Source organism: Elephantulus edwardii, unplaced genomic scaffold, assembly GCF_000299155.1.
Source record: "Elephantulus edwardii isolate Elephantulus edwardi_28Jun2011 unplaced genomic scaffold, EleEdw1.0 scaffold00146, whole genome shotgun sequence".
In the NCBI taxonomy this organism is placed as follows: Eukaryota; Metazoa; Chordata; class Mammalia; order Macroscelidea; family Macroscelididae; genus Elephantulus; species Elephantulus edwardii.
This window is the reverse complement of record NW_006399896.1, coordinates 3,743,887-3,766,489: the sequence shown is the minus strand read 5'-3', so window position 1 is coordinate 3,766,489 and position 22,603 is coordinate 3,743,887. Positions and strand designations below refer to the sequence as shown.

The 22,603-nt window shown below is 38.7% G+C and overlaps 1 pseudogene; it reads left to right on the top strand.

Annotated features, from left to right (window-relative positions):
* Positions 1-2,721: 2,721 nt before the first annotated feature.
* LOC102875442 overlaps positions 2,722-22,603 on the top strand; it is a 59,241-nt pseudogene continuing 39,359 nt past the window's right edge.

Below are 22,603 nucleotides of genomic sequence, written 5' to 3'. Positions count from 1 at the left end.
TAAGGAGATTGCCCATATTTTTCCAACGGAGCAGCTGGTGGATTTGAACTACATGCCTTCAGGTTGGCAGCACAAATCTTTACTATTAGGTCACCAGAATTCTTTGAATAAATCATGTTGTTGTTGTTAGGTGCCATTGATTCGAATATGACTCAGTGACTGTATGAACCACAGAGCTATTCTACCCTATCATCCTCATTCTCTCTCACACACTTAACCCCACTGCTGTAGTCACTGTGTCAACCTGCCTCACTGAGCATCTTCCTCTCTTTCATTGACCCCCTTTACCATTACAAGTATGATGTCCCTTTCCAGAGAATGGCCACTCTGAACAACATGCCCAAAGTATGAAAGGTGAAACTTTGCCTACAAGGGACAGCGTGGCTGCACTTTTTTGAAGACATATCTGTTTGTTTTCAGTACTTTTCTTCAACACCATAACTTAAAGGCATCAATTCTTCTCTGTCATTATTCTTCATTGTCTAGTTCTCAGATACATAGGAAGCGATTGAAAAAAACCATAGCCTGAATCAGGTGCAACTTATGCCTTCAAACTGTTATCATTGCTTGTTAATATTTTGGAGTGTTCCCTAACAGCAGTCCAACGCAGGACTTCTCCTAATCTCCTGACTGCGGCTAACAAGCGTGTTAACTGTTGAACCAAGTAAGATGAAATAATTGAAAATGTCAATCTTTTCTCCATCTACCATGATGTTGTCAATTAGGCCAACAGTGAGAACCTTTGTTTTCTTTCTTTTTTTTAAATTTTTTTACCTCTGTTTTCTTGATGTTGAAATGTAATCTGTATTGAATGAAGGCCATAGTCTTTAATCTGTTCAGGAAGCATTTCAATTCTTCCTCACATTCAGCCAGCAAGCATGTGCCGTTTATATAAGGCAGGCTGTTGAGAGCATTCCTCTGACCCTGATGCCACAATCCTCTTCATAGAGTCCAGTTTCATGAATAATTTGCTCAGAATATAGACAAAATAGGTGTGGAGAAAGAATACAACCCTGACACGTATCTTTCGGATTCTTAACCACCCTGTGTTTCCCTTGCTCTGTCTGGACAATAGCTTCTTGGTCTAGGTATAAATTTTGCAATTAGCACCATTCCAAACAAACTCAAATCTGTCTGGGACAAAGTACATACACAGTGATCCTCAAAGGTAAAGATAGTAAGAATTCATCTCACATACTTTGGGCATATTATTAGGAGGGGCTAGTTCCTGGAGAAAAACTTCATGCTTGGAAAAGTAGAGGGTCAGAAAAGGAGAGAAATACTGACCATCAAAGAGATGTATTGACACAGAGACTTCCAACAGTGTGTTTAAGGACAACAGAGATTGTGAAGCTGGCACAAGATTGGCCAAGGTTTTAATCTCTCTTACATCTATGAGTTAGAGTTGACTACATGATTCCTAACAGGAACTCTCCCCAATAATTGAATCATAAACTGAATGAGAGAGATTTTCCCTGTTTCATTCAGCTGTAACTTCCAAACTAAAGATATTTTGACTCAGTGTATGCTCACTAAGCATTTATTGAATAAATTATTGAAACCACATTTGTTCCACAGATATCATTTTTGTCTTAGGCTTTTACAGAAAAAAAAAAAAAGACAAAACCCAACCCAAACCCAGGTCATATGTTTTACTTTTTCTTTTTTTCTCTTTTACTGTTAGTAGGTTACAGTGGATTTTGTCACACAAACATTTGGAATTCCCACATGAAAAATTAATCTTTATGACTTATAGTTTTGATGGTATGATTTTAAAAAATCCATACACGTCCTACAGTTATAAAATGTCCACTGAACTTTCTCATCTAGTATTATGATGTATTTGATGTATCCCTAAATATTCAATCTATCTTGACTTTATTTTAGAAGACACATGGTGAAAATGAAAACTTAATTGTCCCAGCATTGCTCATTGAAAAATGTATCATATTTGTTTTCAAGTGATAGCTTAATTATATGCTAAATTCTTATCTATGCATGTGTCCCATCAGGTTAGTTTTGTCTATAAACAAAAATATCTGTTCTAGCTGCTCCCACTATTATTTTCTTCTTGCTGACTGGCAGCATCATGATAGATGGTGAAGAGACAGAGATAGGTAACAGCTTCAGTTTGCTTGGCTCCACAATCAACACTCTTGGTACCAGCAGCCAGGAAATTAAAAGATTAATTACACTGGGAAAGGCTGCTGTCAGAGACCTCTCCAGATTACTAAAGAACAGTGATGTCAATCTGGAGACTAAGGTGCACCTAATTCAAGCCATAATCTTCACAGTTACTTGCTATGCATCAGAAAGTTGAACAATGACTAGGGGTAATAAGAGAATTGATGCCTTTGAGCTGTGGTGCTAGAAAAGGTTATTGAATATACCATGTACTGCTAAGAGTACAAACAGGTTTGTCTGAGATAGGGTGAAATCAGGCTGATCCTTGGAGGCAAGGATTCTGAAGCTTTGTCTGACATACTTTGGGCATGTTGCAAGGAGGGACCATTCCTTGGAAAGAGACATCATGCTTGGGAGGATAGAGCAACAGCACAAGAGAGGAAAACCCTCTATGAAATGGATTGATTCAGTGACTAGAGTAATGGGGGGGTAGGTGTGTCAGAGACAATAAAATTGGCACAAAATAGAGCAGGGCTCAGAGCTGTTGTACATAGGGTTACTATGAGTCTCAAGCCACTCGATGGCATATAACAACAGATGGGGTACAGGTACTGTAAAATGACATAAAGCTATCTCTTTGATTCAGTGCAAGTGCCTTCTCCTGGCTATATCAATGGAATAAGCAGCTGCACATTAGATGAAGACAACACTGGTAAATTAAGAGAGAACAGTGAAATCTTGGTGCGTATAAATGGCTTTCAAAATAAGAAATTAAAGGGAACTGAAAGCCTTTGGTCTCACCAGCGACCTCTCCCTCCAGGTGACCCAGGAGGGAACTACGGTGGGGACAAGGCTGGTGGTACCATCAATGGTGTTGACTCCACTACTGCTTTGCAACCCACTGGGAATCCCAGGCCCCGGCACAGTGGTGGAGCTCCTTGGACAATACTGCCGATGACAGCCACACAATTCTTCCCTTCTTTGATCTCCTTTGGGAGTGGGGAAGCTAGCAAAGGTAAGTCTTACAATGGCTTGTGCCATATTTGAGTCTTAAGTTCATGAGTTTAGAAGTTGTTTTTGTTATGTGCCATCAAGTCATTAGCAATTCATAACAACCTATATTAGACAGCACTAAACCCTGCTCTATCCTGTGCCAATATTATTGTTTCTGACATACCTAACCCCATTACTTCAGTCACTGAATCAATCCATCTCATTGAGGGTTTTCCTCTCTTGCACTGTACGCCCACTCTTCTAAGCGTGACATCCCTCTTTAAGGACTGGTTCCTCCTTGCAACATGTCCAAAGTATGTCAGAAAAAGCTTCAGAATCCTTGCCTCCAAGGAGCAGCCTGATTTCACCATCTCTATGACAAACCTATTTGTTCTCCTAGCAGTCCATGGTATATTCAATGCTCTTCTCCAGCACCACAGCTCAAAATCATCAATTCTCCTTCTATCATCCCTAGTCATTGTGTAGCTTTCTTATGCACTATGAGTATTTGTAAAGACCACAGACTGCATCAGGAGCACTTTAGTCTCCAGACTGACATCATTGCTCTTCAGTAATCTGGAGAAGTCTCTCAAAGCACTTTTTCCCAATGCAATTTGTCTTCTGATTACCTGGCTGCTGGTACCAAGAGTATTGATTGTGGAGCCAAGCAAATTGAAGCTGTTAACAATCTCTATCTCTTCATTCTCTATCATGATTCTGCCAAGTGGCCCAGTGGTGAGTATCTTTCTTTTCTTGATGTTGAGTTTCAATCCATATTTAAGGCTACAGTCCTTGACTTTCTATAGAAAAAGCATCATGTCCTTCTCAGTTCCAGCAAGCAGGGTTGTGTCATCTGTATAACATAGATTGTTGAAAGGAATATATGAATTGTCATATGCCATAAAATGCCTGATTCTGACTGAAATAAACTATATATGTTTGAAAAAAGTTACGGTGAAATTTGTTGGGATTTATTTTTATGCATTTATTGATTTATTCAAGCTTCCTTTGTATCCCTTAGGATTTCATTAGTATTTCATTTTTCTACTTGGAAGTTTTAAATAATAAAATGTTCTAACTTCTCCCATTTTGTTTAGGTCTTGTTCTTTACTTCTGTGTTTATGGGGAATAACAATTTTGTGTATCTTTTGAATTTTGAATGAAGTCCTATCATATGTGGTTGTTAATGGGTTTATAAATGGTAGCGTGGGTTTATTTCTGCCATTGTATTTTCAACCTACTTAGTTGCTCTTTTGTTTTCTCTTAATTCACGTAAGAATTGATTTCTTGAGTCACAGAGTTGACTTCTTGAGTGGGAGAGAAACGGATAGAGTACAGTTTAAAAGATAATGGTTTACTTTAAAACATCACTATAGTCCTGTGGTTTTTATTTGGCTTATTGGGTGGGTGGAAGTCATGTTCTAAAATAAATTCAGAAATTACTAATTTGGGAGAAGTATAGAGTTGCTTATGATTATCAAGACTTTGGAAAAAAGCAGTGCGCTTCAAGGTCCTAGCCTTTCAGTTCAAACAATAATCCACATTAGATCATAAGTGAATCTTGAAAGAAATAACCAGGAATTCACTGGTCAGCATGAGTTTGCTTTCCCATTCTAATATATCTCCTAATCTCGTGACTGCTGGCACCAAGTGTAGATTGTAGATCTAAGTAAGATGAAGTCATTGAAGAGTAATGTTTTCAGTTTAAAGACTAAGGTGTGCCTGATTCAGGGTGTAGTCTTTTCAGTCATTTGTGACTCAAGACATTCTTTACCTGAGAGCTGGACAATGACTAAGAATGGTGAAAGAAGAATTGATACCTTTGAGCTGTGATGTTGGAGAAAAGCCCATGGATTGTCAAAAACAGATGTCTTAGAGAAGGTACAACCAGAGTGTTCCTTGGAGGAAATGATGGGCAAGGTGCTAGCAGAGGTTATTCCTTGGAGAGGGAAGTCATACTTGGGAAGGCAGTTGCTGTTGTTTGCCGTCAACTCATAGCTGACACTCTGGTGAGGTTTGAGAGGAAGTAAAACTAACAGGAGGAAATTGCCCATTCTTCTTCTGCAGAGCAGCAGGTGGCCTTGAACCATGAAAGGAAGATCTTCAACCAGATGACAATGAACTTGAATGTGTCAGAGATTGTGAGAATAGCAGGATAGGACAGGATTCAGATCAGTTGTTCATAGGGTCACTCTGAGTTGTACTGGACTTGATGGCACCTAAAAGCAATAACAACAACTTAATTTGTTAAAGTAAGATAAATATTTATCTCTGACTTATCTTTCAGATACATCATGGTTTTATCTGAGGATTATATCCAAATAAACAAACAAAACCCAAATCCATTGCATTATTTTCATTGTGACTCTCTGTTGTTATGTATCATCAAATTGGAATCAACTCATAGTTGACCCTCTCATCGGTTTGCAGTTAATTGCACAAGAGGAGGTTGCCCAGTTGGTGGATTTGAACTGTGTGCCTTTAAGATTGCTGTGCAGCTTTTTACCACTAGGTCACCAGAGCTCCCTAGGCTATTGAGATCCTCTAGGATACAATGAAATGACAATATGTAATTGTTGTGTACTGTAGAGTCGAAACCAACCTGTAGCAGACCCTTCAGCAAGTTTTCAGAGCCAGTTAACCACATGGAAGGAGATTATCCATTCTTATCTTGCAGAGCAACTGGTGGCCTTGAACCACATACCTTCAAGATTGCAGCACAGCTGCTTAGCATTAGACCATCAGAACCATAGGATTTCAAAAATTGTAAATCTTTATAGAAGCATCTAATTTTTCTATCATAGAGTTTCTGGTTGATTCAAACCACCTACCTTTTGATTAGCAACCTAACATTTAACTACTACTCTTTGAAAAATAATCATCTCACTTGAAAAGATACATTAGTTTCAAGTAAGTATACCTATCTGTTCTTTTGAATGGATTCTATTTCATGAGGATCTTCCATTGAGTTTCCAAGGATGTAAATCTTTATAGGAGGAGATTATCCAGCTTTAACCTTCAGAGAAATTGATGAATTCTATGTAAGATAGGAAGATCCTGGATAGATGGATGGACACAGCAAGTCTGGCAATCGGGTTAGGTGTGTCGGAGGTCAGGAGTTTGGCTCAGGATAGGGCAAGGTTCAGAGCTATTGTTCATAGGGTTGTTATTAGTCATATTCAACTTAATGACACATAACAACAACATTTACATTCACATTCTGATGGGTTTTTCCACCCTAGAAGATGGTAAAACAAAACTGAACTATTTTAATCTAAACTATTTTCAGTATTTTTTTTTGCCTTTAAAGTATCAGTGCCATTCACAATGTTTATGATTATTTTAACCAAGTCTTAATTGATGATGCCAAGGAGAATCATAACTATTCAGTTCCTCTCTAGCTTTGAGAGGTCCCATATCTACTTTTCCACACTAGGAACCCAAGTTGAAATTAAGTAGATAGTTTCCTTAGGTGGAAAGAGACAACTCAGAACCATTTATTAATTGAGGTAACTATGCAAGCGAGATTCTGCTGAAGATTATCCAAAAACGACTGGAACAGCGCATCAGCAGAGAACTGCCAGAAGTCCAGGCTGGGTTTAGAAGGGGCCGTGGTACTAGGGATATTGTAGCTGATGTTAGATGGATCTTAGCTGAAAGCAGAGAATACCAGAGGAATATCTTTCTGTGCTTCATTGACTATGTAAAGGCGTTTGACTGTGTGGACCATAAAAAACTGTGTCTGACTCTGTGAAGAATAGGAATCCCAGAACACTTGATAGTGCTAATGCAAAACCTATACTTGAACCAAGAGGCAGTCGTCAGAACAGAGCAAGGAAACGCAAGGTTCAAAATTGGGAAGGGCATATGCCAGGGATGTGTCCTGTCTCCATACCTTTTCAACTTGTATGCAGAACAGATCATCTGGGTGTCTGGGTACTATGAGGAGAAATGCAGCATCAGGATTGGTGGAAGATCTATCAACAATCTGCGTTATGCAGATGACACAACCCTGCTTGCAGAAATTGAGGAGGACCTGAAGTGCTTGCTGCAGAGGGTCAAAGACTGAAGCCTTCAATATGGATTGTGGCTCTATGTCAAGAAGACAAAGTTTCTCACCACTGAGCCAATGGGCAGCATCAGGATGGGTGGTGAAGAGATTGAGATTGTTCACAGCTTTAGTCTGCTTGGCTCCACAATCAACACTCTTGGCACCACCAACCAGAAAATTAAAAAACATATTGCAATGAGAAAGTCTGCTGTTAGGGACCTCTCCAAAGTACTGAAGAGCAACAGTGTCTCTCTGGAGACTCAGGTACGTCTGATACAGGCCATGGTCTTTGCAATCATTTGTTATGCATCAGAGAGTTGGACAATGACCAGGGAAGATAGAAGGAGAATTGATGCCTTTGAGCTGTGATGCTGGAAAAAGAGTATTGAGCGTACCATGGACTGCTAAGAAAACAAACAGATTCATCCTAGAGAGGGTTAAACCAGGCTGCTCCTTGGAGGCAAGGATTCTGAGGCTTCATCTGACAACTTTGGTAATGTTGTAAGAAGAGACCGGTCCTTGGAGAAGGACATCATGCTTGGGAGGGTGGACAGCAGGCACAGGAGGGGAAGGCCTTCTAGGAGGTAAATTGATTCAGTGACTGGGGTAATCGGGATGAGTGTGTCAGAGACAATGGATTGGCACAGGACAAAACAGAATTTAGGGCTGTTGTACATAGGGTCGCTAAGTCACAAGCAACTTGACAGTACCTAACAACCACCAGCACCACCACAACAACAACAACTATTGGTAGTTCAATTTAAGTGCAACTAAAATGCTCTTGAGAGGCAAGGATGGTGGCAAAACTTTGTCTCACACACTATAGGTAGAAGGGCAGAGAAAGAACAAGTTGGATTGACCAAGTGACTCTAACAATCAAATTGGAGATGGTGAGGACGGAACAGGAGAGGGTAAAGTTCAGACCTGTAGCTTATAGATCACTACGAGTGTTAAACTGCTCCACAGCATCTAGCAACAACAACTGAGAAAGAAGGAACCCTGACGACATAGCAGGCTAAGTGTTGACCACCTAGCTGAAAGATTGGCAGTTTGAATCTGCCAGTTACTCACTGGAAGAAAGATAAGCCATCTCCTCCTGTGAAAACGGACAGCTTTGGAAATCCTATTGCTCAGTACTACTCTGTCTTACAGGGTCACTAGGAGTCAGAATGAACTTGACAACAGTGGATTTGTCTTTTGGGGGCTTTTAGTGGAAACATTTAACAATTTAAATCCACTGTGTGCATCTACAGGAGACAAAACCTGGTGATATACTCCTGTAAAGATTAGAGCCAAGAAAGTCCTAAGGGGCAAATCTGCTCTATCACATGAGATCATAATGAAACAGAATTGACCCATTAGCACCTAACAAGAACCATAAAAAAACATCTAGATAACACACATCTATGCACACCTCATTTTCTCACCTCCTGACCTCCACGGTGAAGAGAAGATGCAGGTTTGAAGAATCTTGGTCTTAGCTAGGAGCAACAAAGCAAATAATGAATGTGATATTCCTCCATTGCCCCACTACCTAGTTCTTCAGAGCAGAGGCATTCTCACTCACTGAGCCAAGCAATCCAGTGAGAGAACGACCTTCCCACTAAGAAAGACCCTACACATGTTTCCCCTCTTTTATTTCAAAGAAGTCTTTGGCAATAGGTTAGCCCAATGCAAGATACTGTTTGATTTCGGGACAGCTGTTTCTGAGGATATTGGTTGTGGATCCTAAACAGAAATCCTTGAGAACTTAAAAATGTTCTTCACTTATTATGAAATTGTTTATTGGTCTAGTTGGGAGGATTTTTGTGTATTTTACGTTGAGATGTAATTTGTGAGCTTTATAAATGTTTCATGTCTTCTTTATTTTCTGATAGCGTGGTTGTGCTATCTGCATATCAAAGTTGATGATGAGTCTTCTTCCAATCTTGATGTCCCATTCTTCTTCATATAGTTTAGCTTCTCTGATTATCTATTTAGTATTCAGATTTAATAGGTATGATGAAAAAATTCAACCCTGAAGCACGCGTTTTTTTAAAAAAAATTTTATTTTCTACTGGTTTGCTTGCAAAGTTCATATACATTTTGTTTCACACTATTCTTCAGACACATTGTATTTCTATAGAGTCATTATGCCACGTATTATGTTTTACAAAATTAATCACCCTTGGCCTAGTGACAAGAAGCTGCACTGTAATCCCACAAGCACACAGTTCAAATCCACCAGATGCTTCACTGGAAAAGTAGGGTGAATCTCCTCCTGTGCCAATCAGATCCGACTCTACAATACACAAGGAAAAAGTCATCATAGGGCTATGCCCATCATTATGCTACCTTTCCAGATCCCTGCTTGATATTTCCCATTTCCTTTACACCTTGCCCTTCACCCAGCAGATTGTACAACCCTGTGAATTTGCCCCTACTCATCCTTACCTCCTTGCTCCCATCCCTCCCTCCTTAGTTCCTCATACATGTTTTACTAGTTATCCTTCTATTTTTACAATAAAGTCTCATGCTGTATTTATCCTTTTGTGACTGAGTTATTTCACTCAGTATAAAGGTCTGCATTCTCGCCCAAGTTATGTAATAGTTTTCAAAATTGTTGCTCCTGAGTGCATTGTGGTACATGCACACAATGAAATACTATGCAGCACACATTTTTAGACCTTTCACTATCTCTTTTTTTCTGTTCAATCAACTATTTGCTTCCTGGTTCAGGTTTATAGGTTGCACATGAGCTCAACTAACTGTGGTACATTCACACAATGAAATACTATGCACCTAACAACAACTTTGTTTTTACAGTCAGGCTCTGGTGGTCTAATGGGAAGAAGCTATAATGTAATCCTGAAGGCATGTGGTTTGAGTCCACCAGTTTTCTGCAGGAGGATGGGTACTTTCCTCCTATGAGATTTACTGCATCTGAAAACCCACAGTAGGGTTATCTATGGGTTGGTTCTGACTTGATGGCTTACAATAACAACTGATAGAAGTGTGTAGGCCATCTACTTTATGTTTTGTTTTCATGAGGAGGTCTGTCTTTATCTTTTATATTTTAATACTAATTTATTTACAAAATTCAAGTACATTGATTTCTAGAATAGATACTTCCAATTTCCCTCACCCCCACACCCATCAAATTGTACAACTCCATGATTACTCCCCCCTTCCCCTGCACATCCTCATCGCTGTGCTTCCACCCTCCCCCTGCCTTGGATCCTTATACTCATTCTACAATAATGGTTTTATATAATATTTGTCCTTGTGGGACTGAGTTAGTTCACTAAGCTTAAAACTCTTCAGTCCCTCTCAAGTTAGATAGTAATTAACAAAATCATTGCTCCTGCTTGCTGCGTAGTATTCCATTGTGTGAATGCATCATAATTTCTCAATCCATTTGTTTGTGGTTGAACATTTGGGCTGTTTCCTTGTTCTTGTGATGGTAAATAATGCTTCTGTGAACATTGGTGTGCAAGTCTCCGTTTGTGCCTCAGTTCTCATTTTCTCAGGATATGTTTTATGCTTTCATCTCTCCATCTTAGATAGCCAATTTCTAATTTGCTTGTCCATGACAAACCAGTAGAGAACTTTGGGCGGCCTAGTAAGAAGCGATTGCACTATCAAAAAGCCAGGGTCATCAACTCCTTTAGGGGAAAATATGGCCAATCTCCTCTTGCAATTTGTTGTTACGTACTGCTCAGTTGGAATCAAATCATAGTTTCCAGAGGCAATTAATCACAGGAGAGAATGCCTCTTTTTCTCCTACAGAGTTTTGGAAAACATACCTTTGGGTTAGCAGTAAAACTCCTTACCGCAGGTCACCAGAGATGGTGAGGACTCACAGGAGGGTCAGCTGTGAGTCAGCCCTGACTCAAAGACACAAGACAACAAACAACATAAACTAGTGCACTGAGGAAACATGTTTGTTCCTTTCCTTAAAGAATATTTTGTCCTGCTTGAATTTTGAGTACTTGGATCTACATGAAAAGTTCAGCAATGCATCTAAAGTTAAACCAAGACAAACTGCTTGCTCTCATTTAAAAAAGGTAAAATTCTCTATTCCCCCCAAGCCCCCACCACACATACACTCTGCTTGTCTTTCTTTCAAATATAAATCACTTTGCTCAGCAATCTAAAGGTCTACAGATCCATGCCAATGTACTGACTGGGGTTTAAGTATCTTTTGTATTTTTTTTTTAAACGAAGTCCTCATGCTTTATACTAAGGTTTACTGTTTTTACTTCTAAGCCAAATCTTTCTTTTAAGTGTATCCAATCAAGTACTAGTTAAACATGAATTCACATACTTTTTGTAATACTTAATTTCTATTTCATATCTTACAACAAAAGGCTAGGAAGCATTAATTATCAAGTATAACCCACCTTTTTATTAGTTTGCATACAAAATTCCAATATATTGTGTTTTATACTTGCTTTCACTCACATAAATGTTTCATACAATCATTCCCATATATTGTGTTTTATAAAATTAATCACTATTGAACTATGCCCACCATTACCCTGTCTTTTCAGGTCTCTACCCACTCCTTCCCATTTCCTTTATCCTCTCCTGCTGCCCACTAAATTTTGCAACCCTGTGATATACCTCCTGCCCATCCTCAACCTTCTGCTCCCACACCTTCTCTCCTTGGATCCCTATACAGTACCTATCCTTCTATTTTTACAATGATGGTCTTATGTAGTATTTGTCCTTATGAGACAGTTAATATGGCACGTTGGTTTGTTTGGTTTTTTAAATTTTTTTAAATTGTGATTTTTAACCAAAATTTTACAAACAGGTTTAATTTTCATTCATTCATTAGTGCACATTTTATTCCTTCCCTCTTTTTTCTCCTCCCAATTCACTTTGTAATGCACTTCTTGTTCCAGATCATTCACTTTTATACATATAATGCCTAATCATATATTCCTTTCAGACAGTGCTTTCCTTCATCTGTTCCAGTAAGTTCAATAAACAAAAGTCAGTGGGATTCCTCTACGGTAACAAATGAAACACAGAGAAGGAAACCAAGAAATCAATACCATTTATAAAAGCCAAACACAAATTGAGATACTTAGGAATAAACTTCATTTTATCTTGATTGCTTCAACTTTAATGTATGCATACCCATTTGCCCTTTGCTTTACAGTGGAGGATGAAGAGGAGTTTGAGCCTCAACAAAACTGAATTCTTATTTAATAATAAAAATAGAATTATTTTTCTAACATCACTTCAAGGGTAATCTAGGGCTCCACTGGTATAATGCAGTGTTCTGGCTGCGGGAACTAGGAGGTCCTCTAACTGTTGTCCAGCAGACATCTTCTCCATTCTTTCACTAGAGTTTGGTAAGAAGAGAAGGTGGGTTGGGTGAGTCACCTGCTAGGGGAATAAAGGTTCCTTAAAAGGGAGATAGAGCGCTCTGGTGGCCTGATGGATAAAGTGTTGTTCTGCTAGTCTAAAGGCAGGCATTTCAAATCAACCAGTGGCTTCATAGGAAACAGATGGACAATCTCTTTCCTTGTGATTTACAGCTTTTGTAAAATTACTGGAGAGTCAGCTACAAGTCAGTTCTGACTGAGTGAGTGAGAACATTCATGAGTGTCAATTTGGAAATTGAAACTTGTTTTGGCTTTACTATGTAGAGAATTAAAGGAAACATTTGTTTGTTGGCTAAAATAGAACAGAGAAAAGATGACTCTTGTGGCTTAGTGGTAAGGAATTGCATTGCCAACACAAAGGTATACAATTTGAATCCACCAGCCGCTCTATAGGAGAAGGATGTGCAATATCCTCCTGTGTGATTTATTGCCTATGAAAACCCAGTGCACAATCAGCTCTGGATTAGTTCCCACTCTGAGGTACTCCACAAGTTATCAAACAAAAGTGACTCTGTACGAGGCATCAGAGGCATGGGGCCAGTGCAATGACTTGGTTAAGAGATAAGTGCAGAAAGACCATGAGGGAATCTTAAAGCGTTTCCAGATTTCTGGACATAGCTTTTACGTATGTATGTATGTATGTATGTATGTATGTATGTATTTTTAAGACATCAAATTGCACATTTTTATTTTTTATTTTTGTTTTTTATTTTATACTAGTTTACTTACAAAATTTGAATACATTGTCTTTAAAATCAGATTCTTTCAATTTTCCTCACCTCTTTCATCAAAATGTACAACCCCATGATTAATCCCCATCCTCAATCTCTGCTCCCACCCTCTCCCACCCTTGCATCTTTATACTCATTCTATAGTAAGATTTTATACTATATTTGTCCTTGTGGGACTGAGTTAGTTCACTTATCAGGTTTTCTAGTCTCTCCCAGGTTAGGTAATAATTTACAAAATTATTGCTCCTGTGTGCTGCATAGTATTCCATTGTATGAATGTACCTTAATTTCTCAATCCATTCATTTGTAGTCGGGCATTTGGGCTGTTTCCATGTTCTTGCGATGGTGAAAAATGCTGCTATGAACATTGGTGTACAAATCTCCATTTGTGTGTCCCTCAGTTCTCATTTTCTCAGGGTATATTCCAAGTAGTGGAATAGATGGGACATACGGAATTTCTATGTTCAGCTTTTTTTAATTTTAATAATTTTAATGAGCATTTACAGAGATTTTGAATTTCCATTCATTCATTGTTTCACTTTTCTTCTCCTCAGATCTCCCCCTCCCCCCAGTTTGATCCTCTCTTTGAAAAAGTAAAAGAAAAATTTTTTCTATGTTCAGTTTTTTGAGGAAGTGCCAAACTGCTTTCGAGACTGTTCCTTTCTCACCACATTCTCTCCAATATTTATTACTTGCTGCCCTGTTAAACTTTGCCACTGCTACTGGAGTGAGATGGAACCTCACTGTGGGTTTGATTTGCATCTCTCTTATGGCCAGTGATTTGGAGCATTTCTTCATGTGTCTGTTTGTCATTTGAATTATCTTCCTCTGTGAAAATTCTTTCCATGTCTTTTGCCCATTTTATAATTGGGTTATAAGTCTTTTTCTTGTGGAAGCCCAGGAGTATTCTGTAAACTTTTTTATAAGACTCTTGTCTGAGATGGTATAGCCAAATGTTTGTTCCCAATCTGTAGGTTTTCTTTTCACCCTGTTGGAAAAAGTTTTTGATGCACACGTGGATTTAATCTTTAGAAGGTCCCATGCATCAATTTTATCCTCTTCAGATTGTGCATTTCTGGTTATATTTGGTAGTCTCCTTATACTTTCTACTAGTGCTTCTAAGCTTGATCCCAGTTTATCTCTTATGAATGTTCTGGTTTTAAGCTTTACTTCCATGTCTGTGACCCACCTTGAATTAATTTTTTTGTGTGTAGTCTGAGATGTGAATCCTGTTTCAGCTTTCTGCAGGTAGCAGTCCAGTTTTACCAGCACCATTTGTTGAAAAGGTTATTTCCCCATTTGATAAGTTTTATTTCCTTTTAAAATATCAGTTGACCATAGAAATCTGGGTCTATTTCTGGGTTCCCAATTCAGTTCCATTCATCTATGTGCCTGTCATTATACCAGTATCATGCTATTTTGGTTACTATTGCTGTGTAATAGGTTTTGAGATCAGGAGTGCTATGTCTCCCACTTCATTTTTGTTTCTCAGAAGTGTTTTGCTTATTTGGGGTCTCTTGCCTCTCCAAATAAATTTGATAATTTCCCTTTCAATCTTCTTAAAAATGACTTTTATATCTGTATTGAGATTGCATTGAACATGTAGATTGCTTTTTGTAGGATTGCCATTTTCACAATATTGAGTCTTCCTATCAATGAACAGGACACATTTTTCTATTTATTTAGGTCTTTTATTGTGCCTTGCAGAAAAGTTGTTTTGTTTTCTTTGTATAGGTCTTGTCTGTCTCAAGTATCTCAGTTTGTGGTTGGCAATTTGTAAATGGTATTGCTTTCTTGATTTCCTTCTCTGAGTTTTCTTTGTTACTATAGAGGAATCCCTCTGATTTTGGGATATTGGCCTTATATCCTGCCAATCTAGTAAATTGATCTACTAGCTCTTCCAGGTTCTTTGTTGAGTCCATGGGGTTTTCTGTGTATACTATCATATCACCTGCATATAGCAGTAGTTTAACCATCCCTTTGCTGATCTGGATGCCTTTTATTTCCTTCTCTTGTCATACTGCCCTAGCAAGTATTTCCAGTACAATAATGAATAGAAGTGGGCATTCTTATCTGGTCCCTCTTTGGAAGGAAAATGCTTTTGGTCTTTCTCTATAGGGAATAATACTGGCTCTTGGTTTTGTATATATACTTTTCACTTGAGCTCCAGGGGTCTAGGGATAAGAAGCTGTGCTAAAATCCCAAAAGCATGTGGTTCGAATCCACCAGTTGTTCCATGGGAGAAGGACGGGTAATCTCTTCCCATGTGACTAACTGCCTCTGGGAAACTGCTGGAGGGTCAGCTATGGGTTGGATCTGACTCATCAGTACACAACAAAAATGGTAGCCTAGTGGTAAGAAGCTGCACTGCAATTACAAAGGCACTTGGTTCAAATCCATCAGCTAGCTAGCTACTCTGTGAGAGAAGGATGGGCAAACTCATCTGATGACTGCCTCTGAAAAGCCCCTGGAGGGCCAGCTATGGGTTAGTTTTGACTTGACAGTAACTCAGCAACATCAACAGTTTGATAAAGGTGAGCATATCTTCTCTCTTGAACTGGGCTATTCCTTTGTTTTGTGTTTGTACAATTGTATGCAGAATTGTGAATATTTAAGAACCTGAAGCACTTATATCTAATGAATAAATTTTCAAGAATTTAACAGTATCACAGTCAAGTCTATTTTATTCCACTCAGAGAAAATATATTCTTGATCTATGTGTTCAGGTAATAAACTTCTGATCCAAAACAGGTTGAGAATTACTGATCTTAAAATATATTGTCTCGTCAATATAAACATAAATCTCTTTCACCTTGGTCCTCAGGAAACAGGTCCACTTCAGTCTCTGGTTGCCAAAATCAGCCCCTCTGAGTCTCAATTGTTTCCTTTAGGTTTTAGCTCTGATTTTTCATTACCAACTACACTTACTTACATGCATTGCAAACATTCCAATTATTCTGGAAAAGTATCAAGTTCAAATAACAGGTTCATACCCATCATCTGTGCTATCAGAAAAATGCATTTACTAGCATTCACTGGATGAACCTAATTCCTTTCCTAAGAGTTTAGATTCTACCTTTGACTAGACTCAGGAAATCTTAGCTGAGCTTAAGGTACTTGCAGGATGAAATTGAGTCACTTTTGTAAAACACACAACTTAAAAGCTATAAGCAAAAAAGGAGAGTGTGTTTCTAAAATTACATTAAAAATCACAAAAGCCAAGTCACTAGCCTATCAGACTTAAGGGGAAAAGAAATGGTTGGGACATGCTAAAACTAGAGCTCTTTTTATTCTTCACCACTCATGAATATTTCTCTTGAGGAAGTGAGTTGAAACAACTATAAATAAGAGAAAAGTTGTACACACAGTGGTAATTGAACAAAACAAGTGGAAAAGGTTTATTAAGGTAATGCAAAGGACACATGGTTGGGGAAAGCTAGACAGATTGTATGAAAGAGTTAAAGAGAAAAGGAAAGAAAGGGAGAGAAATACTCTTGGAAAAATCAGAGTTGGACCCAAGCTTTTTGGTATGCTGCCAGGAGAAGAGAAGGCAGCTTGAGATGGAACAGCTTTTTATTGGCTTCCAGTCTCATAACACTGGTCATAGCCTTGCCACACATTAGGACCTCTAAGATTGGTTTGGGTTTGGATACCCTGTGTTCCTAAGGGGATGGGGAGGTTTCTTCATCTTGATGCATCTGTTTTTTACTTCATTTCTTATTTCCTCTGAGAAATCTTGCTTTTAGTCCTCTCCCATGGGAGTAGAAAAAAAAAGGAGAGAGAGAGAGAGACATACAGGAACTGACAGGTAGCAATATGTCCCTTGACAAGGATGAAATGAAATAATATCTACATTGGAGACTATTAGAGGAGTAAATTATTTGCAGTATATGGCTAGAGCAATTGTATATACATTTTCACGAGGATTGAGAAACTGAAATCTTTGTCATTTGTTTCCAAGTGCTTGTAGATGTGTACAAACATACTCAACACATCTTCTTAATCAGATAACTACTAGGGCAAGCTGTTGTTGTTGTTAAGTGTTTTCAAGTCGTAGAGGATTCATAGTGACCCTATGAACAAACATCCTCAACACATGTATGACTTTCATCCTTTCTCCAGGTTCATAGAGTTTCCGGAGACAAGCTATTATGGAAGTGGATACCAGTCTTACTTCCAAGGTTGCTTTAATCAGGAAGCCCCACCAAACACTATCCACCATGGGTAACCATTAGTGCATTTGACACATCAGTATCAGCAGTATCAGTGTTCAGCTTCACAGCACTACAAGTTACCTCTGTACAGCATTTCATAGAAGCAATGTGTATCTATGTGTCCTTGCCTCAGGAAAGATATTCATAGACAATTATCAGTGCATTAACTCATCAGATATTGTTTGCATCAATAGGAGCTTTTGGTAGACCATTAAAGGAAGTACAGTAAGTACTAAAAATATTATAAAAGTGTCTATTTTAAAGTCTTTTACTCATGATTTCAAGTTAAATTTTCTCTTTTCCAACATTGTTTATCAAATGATTGAAATTTATAAAATAAAATACTGCTACATCAGCAGAGAACTGCCAGAAGTCCAGGCTGGGTTTAGAAGGGGTCATGGTACTAGGGATATTGTTGCTGATGTTAGATGGATCTTGGCTGAAAGCAGAGAATACCAGAAGAATGTCTATCTGTGTTTCATTGATTATGCAAAGGCATTTGACTGTGTGGATCATAACAAACTGTGGCTGACTCTGAGAAGAATGGGAATCCCAGAACATTTAATTGTGCTAATGCAAAACCTATACTTGGACCAAGAGGCAGTAGTCAGAACAGAGCAGGGTAACACTGCATGGTTCAAAATTGGGAAGGGTGTACGCCAGGGATGTATCCTGTCTCCATACCTTTTCAACATGTATGCAGAGCAGATTATCCGAGAGGCTGGGCTCTCTGAGGAGAATTGTGGCATCAGGATTGGTGGAAGGTCTATTAACAATCTCCGTTATGCAGATGACACAACCCTGCTTGCTGAAACTGAGGAGGACCTCATGCACTTGCTGCGAAGGGTCAAGGACTGCAGCCTTCAGTATGGACTGAGGCTCAATGCAAAGAAGACAAAGATTCTCGCCACTGGACCAATTGGCAGCATCAGGATGGATGACGAAGAGATTGAGATTGTTCACAGCTTCAGTTTGTTCGGCTCCACAGTCAACACTCTTGGCACCAGCAGTCAGGAAATCAAAAAGCATATTGCGATGAGAAAGTCTGCTGTTAGGGGTACTCAGGAGCAACAGTGTCTCTCTGGAGACTAAGGTGCGCCTGATACAGGCCATGGTATTTGCAATCACTTGTTATGCATCAGAGAGTTGGACAATGACTACAGAGGACAGGAGGAGAGTGGATGCTTTTGAGCTGTGGTGCTGGAGAAGGGTACTGAATGTACCCTGGACTGCCAGAAAAACAAACAGATCCATCTTGGAGAGGATTAAACCAAGCTACTCCTTGGAGGCAAGGATTCTGGGGCTTCATCTGACATACTTTGGACATGTTGCCAGGAGGGACGGGTCCTTGGAGAGGGACATCATGCTTGGGAGGGTGGAGGGACAGCACAGGAGGGGAAGACCCTCTATGAGATGGATTGATTCAGTGACTGGGGTAATCAGGATGGGTGTGTCAGAGGCGGTGCGGTTGGCGCAGGATAGAGCAGGGTTTAGGGCTGTTGTGCATAGGGTTGCTATGAATCGGAAATGACTCGACGGCACATAACAACAACAACAACAACATGAGACCCTTGTCTAAAATGGTGTTGCCAAATGTTTGTTTCTGGTTGTTAGGTTTTCTATTCTCCCTGTTGAAAAAATTTATGGTGATCACAGAGATTTAATCTTTAGAAGGTCCCACTTATCAATTTTATCCTCTCCAGATTGTGCATTTCTGGCTGTATTTGTCAGTCTCTATACCATAGATTAGGCCATCTAACCTTGATCCCAGTTTGTATCTGGGGAATTTTATGGTTTTGGGTTTACTCCCAGTTCTTGAATCAGCCTTGAGTTGACTTTTTTTAATATGGTGTGAGATGTGGATTCTGTTTCAGCTTTCTTCAGGTTGCAGTCAGTTTTGACAGCACCACTTGTTGAAGAGGTTGTCATTTCCTCATTTGATAGGTTTTATTTCCTTTTTGAATATCTGTTGACCATAGATATCTGGGTCTATTTCTGGGTTCTCAATTCTGTTCCATTGGTCTATGTGCCTATCATTGTCCCAGTGCAATGCTGCTTTGGTCACTACTGCTGTGTAGGAGGTTTTAAGGGCAGGGAGTGCTATAATTCCTACTTCATTTTTGTTTTTCAGGAGTGTTTTGATTATTTGAGGGGTCTCTTTCCTCTCCAAATAAACTTGGCAATTTCCTTTTTGATCTCCTTGAAAAATGAATTTGGTATATGTAGTGGGATTGCATTGAACATATGGACTGATTTTGGTAGGATTGCCATTTTCACAATATTGAGTCTTCCTATGCAGGAACAGGGCTTATTTTTCCATTTATTTACGTTTTTTAATGTGTTATGTAGAAATGTTCTGTAGTTTTCTTTGTACTGGTATTTTGTGTCTCTAGTTAGGTTCTCTTCCATGTATCTCAGTTTGTGGTTGGCTATTGTCTTGGGCCTCCAGAAGAAAAAGACTAATAGCCCAAATACAATACAAGCAAAAGACATGGAAAGACTTTAAACAGAGGAAGTTATTTGGATGTCAAACAGACACATGAAGAAATGCTCAAAATCACTGGCAATTTGAAAGATATACGAATAAAAACTACAATGATATACCATCTTACCCCAATAGGAGTAGCAAAGTTTTGTAGGAAGCAAGCAATAAATGTTGGAGGGGATGTGGAGAAGTTGGAACTCCCATGCACTATTTTTGGAATTGTAAGATGGTACAACCAGTCTACTAGAAGATAGTTTGAGCTTTGGGTTGGGGTGTGTGTGTGTGTGTGTGTGTGTGTGTGTGTGTGTATTAAAGAAATGGGAAGGGTGTTTTATAAAAAACAATGTATTCAAACTTTGTAAATAAATCAGTATAAAATCAAAACAAAAATGTTGAACATAAAAGCCTGTATGGCCCAGTTATTTCACTACTAGGAATTTACCTCTAGGGAATTATAACTGAGACACAAACGGAAATCTGTGCACCAGTGTTCGTAGCCATGTAATTCACCATCACAAGATCATGGAAACAGCCCTACTATCCAACCACAACTGAATGAATTGAAAAATCATGATACATTCACAAAATGGAATACTATGCATCACTCAGGAACAACTATTTTGAAAAAATAACTTGAGAGAAACTGGAGAGTATTATGCTGAGGGAACTAATACAGTCTTATAAGGACAAATACCACATAAGACCATTATTGTAAAAATGTAAGTATAACTAATAAAACATGTAGGGTGACTCAAAGGGGAAGGAGTGTGAGCAGAAGGGTGAGGATGAGTAGAGGTGAAACAATAGGGTTTCACAGTTTGATGGGGAGGAGGGAGGGCTTAAAGAAAATTAGTTGGATCCAGTGGGGACCTGAAAATATTGAGTAATGATGGGCAAGGTCCCATGGTGATTGATTTTATGAAACATAATGTATGGGAGTTATTGTATGAAACACAATGTGAATAAAGAATAGTGTGAAACCCAGTGTATATGAACTTTGTAAGCAAATTGATATAAAATAAATAATTAGAAAATTAAATTAAAATTTAAAAAATTAAATTAAAATTTACATTTAAAAATTAGATAAAGCATTGCTTGAGACCCAAATAAATAAATACCACCAATAATCTTGATAAGTTTCTAGAGTAGTTGTAGAGAGCTGAACATATGCATCTGACAGATGGACAGTGACTAGGGTTGACAGAGGAAGAATTGATGCCTTTGAGTTGTGGTGCTAGAGTATTGAACATAGCATGGACTTCCAAAAGAACAGATTTATCTTGAAGAGGATGAAACCAGGCTGTTCTTTGGAGGCAAGGATTTTGAAGCTCCATCTCACATATTTTGGACATGTGGCCAGAAGGGACCAGTTCCTGGAGAACATCATGCTTAGAAGGGTGGAGGGACAGTGTAAAAAAGGAATATCCCAGATGAGGAAGATATTGGAATGGCAAACAGACACATGGCTCCAAGTTACTGGCAATAAGAGAGATATACAAATCAAAACCACAATGATATATCATCTCATTTCAGTAACAGTGGCAAAGTTTAACAAGGCAGCAAGTAATAAATGTTGGAGAGCATGTGGCGAGAAAGGAACTCATACATTGTTGGTGGGTTTGTAAAATGGTACAGCCATTCTGGAAGGCAGTTTGGCGCTTCCTCAAAAACTGAAAATAGAAATTCCATATGACCCAGATATTCCACTACTTGGAATATACCCTGAGAATAGGAGAACTGAGGCATAAATGGAAACTTGTACACCAATTATCATAGTGGCATTATTCAGCCTCGAAAGAACATGGTCAAACAAATGTCCAATCACGAATGGATTGAGAAATTATGGGACATTTACACAATGGAATACCATGCAGCACGAAGGAGCAATGATTTTGTAAATTATTACCTAACTTGGGAGGTACTGAAGAGCATTTTGCTGAGTGAACTAACTCAGTCCTACAAGGACAAATATGTAAAACCATTATTGTAGAATGATAATAAAAATGCAAAAGGAATGGGAGAAGTTGGAAGCAAAGGGATATGGATGTGCAGGGGAAGGGGTGATTAATCATTGAGTTGTACAATTTGATGTGTGGGCGGATGAGGAAAATTGAAAATTTGTTCAAATTTGTATTTGAATTTTATAAATCAACTAGTTGTTTTTGTTGTTGTGAAGTGGCATCGAGTCATAGACAACTCATAGCGACCCTATGAACGAAAGGCTTGAGCACTTGTATAACTTTCATTGTTTCTCCAAGTTCATAGAGTTTCCAGAGCCAATCTATTTCAGAAATGGATGTCACTCCTGCTTCCAAGCTCATTTTAATTGGGGAGCTCCACCAAACACTGTCCGCCATGGGTAACCATTATCACATTTGACATATCAAATGTTCAACACCGTGTTCAGCGTCACAGCAACCCGAGTTACCTCTGTAAGGCAAATGGCCAGACTAGTGCTATACCACTTAGAAGAATGTTTGACCAAAAACAATTTAAATAAACCAGGCCAGAGGGCCTCAAATTAAAATCACCCACCTTTGGCTTAGTAGCATCACTTTCTGTTCACTAGGCCAAAAATAAACTAGTAGAAAATAAAAAAAAATAAATAAATTTTAAAAATTAAAAAA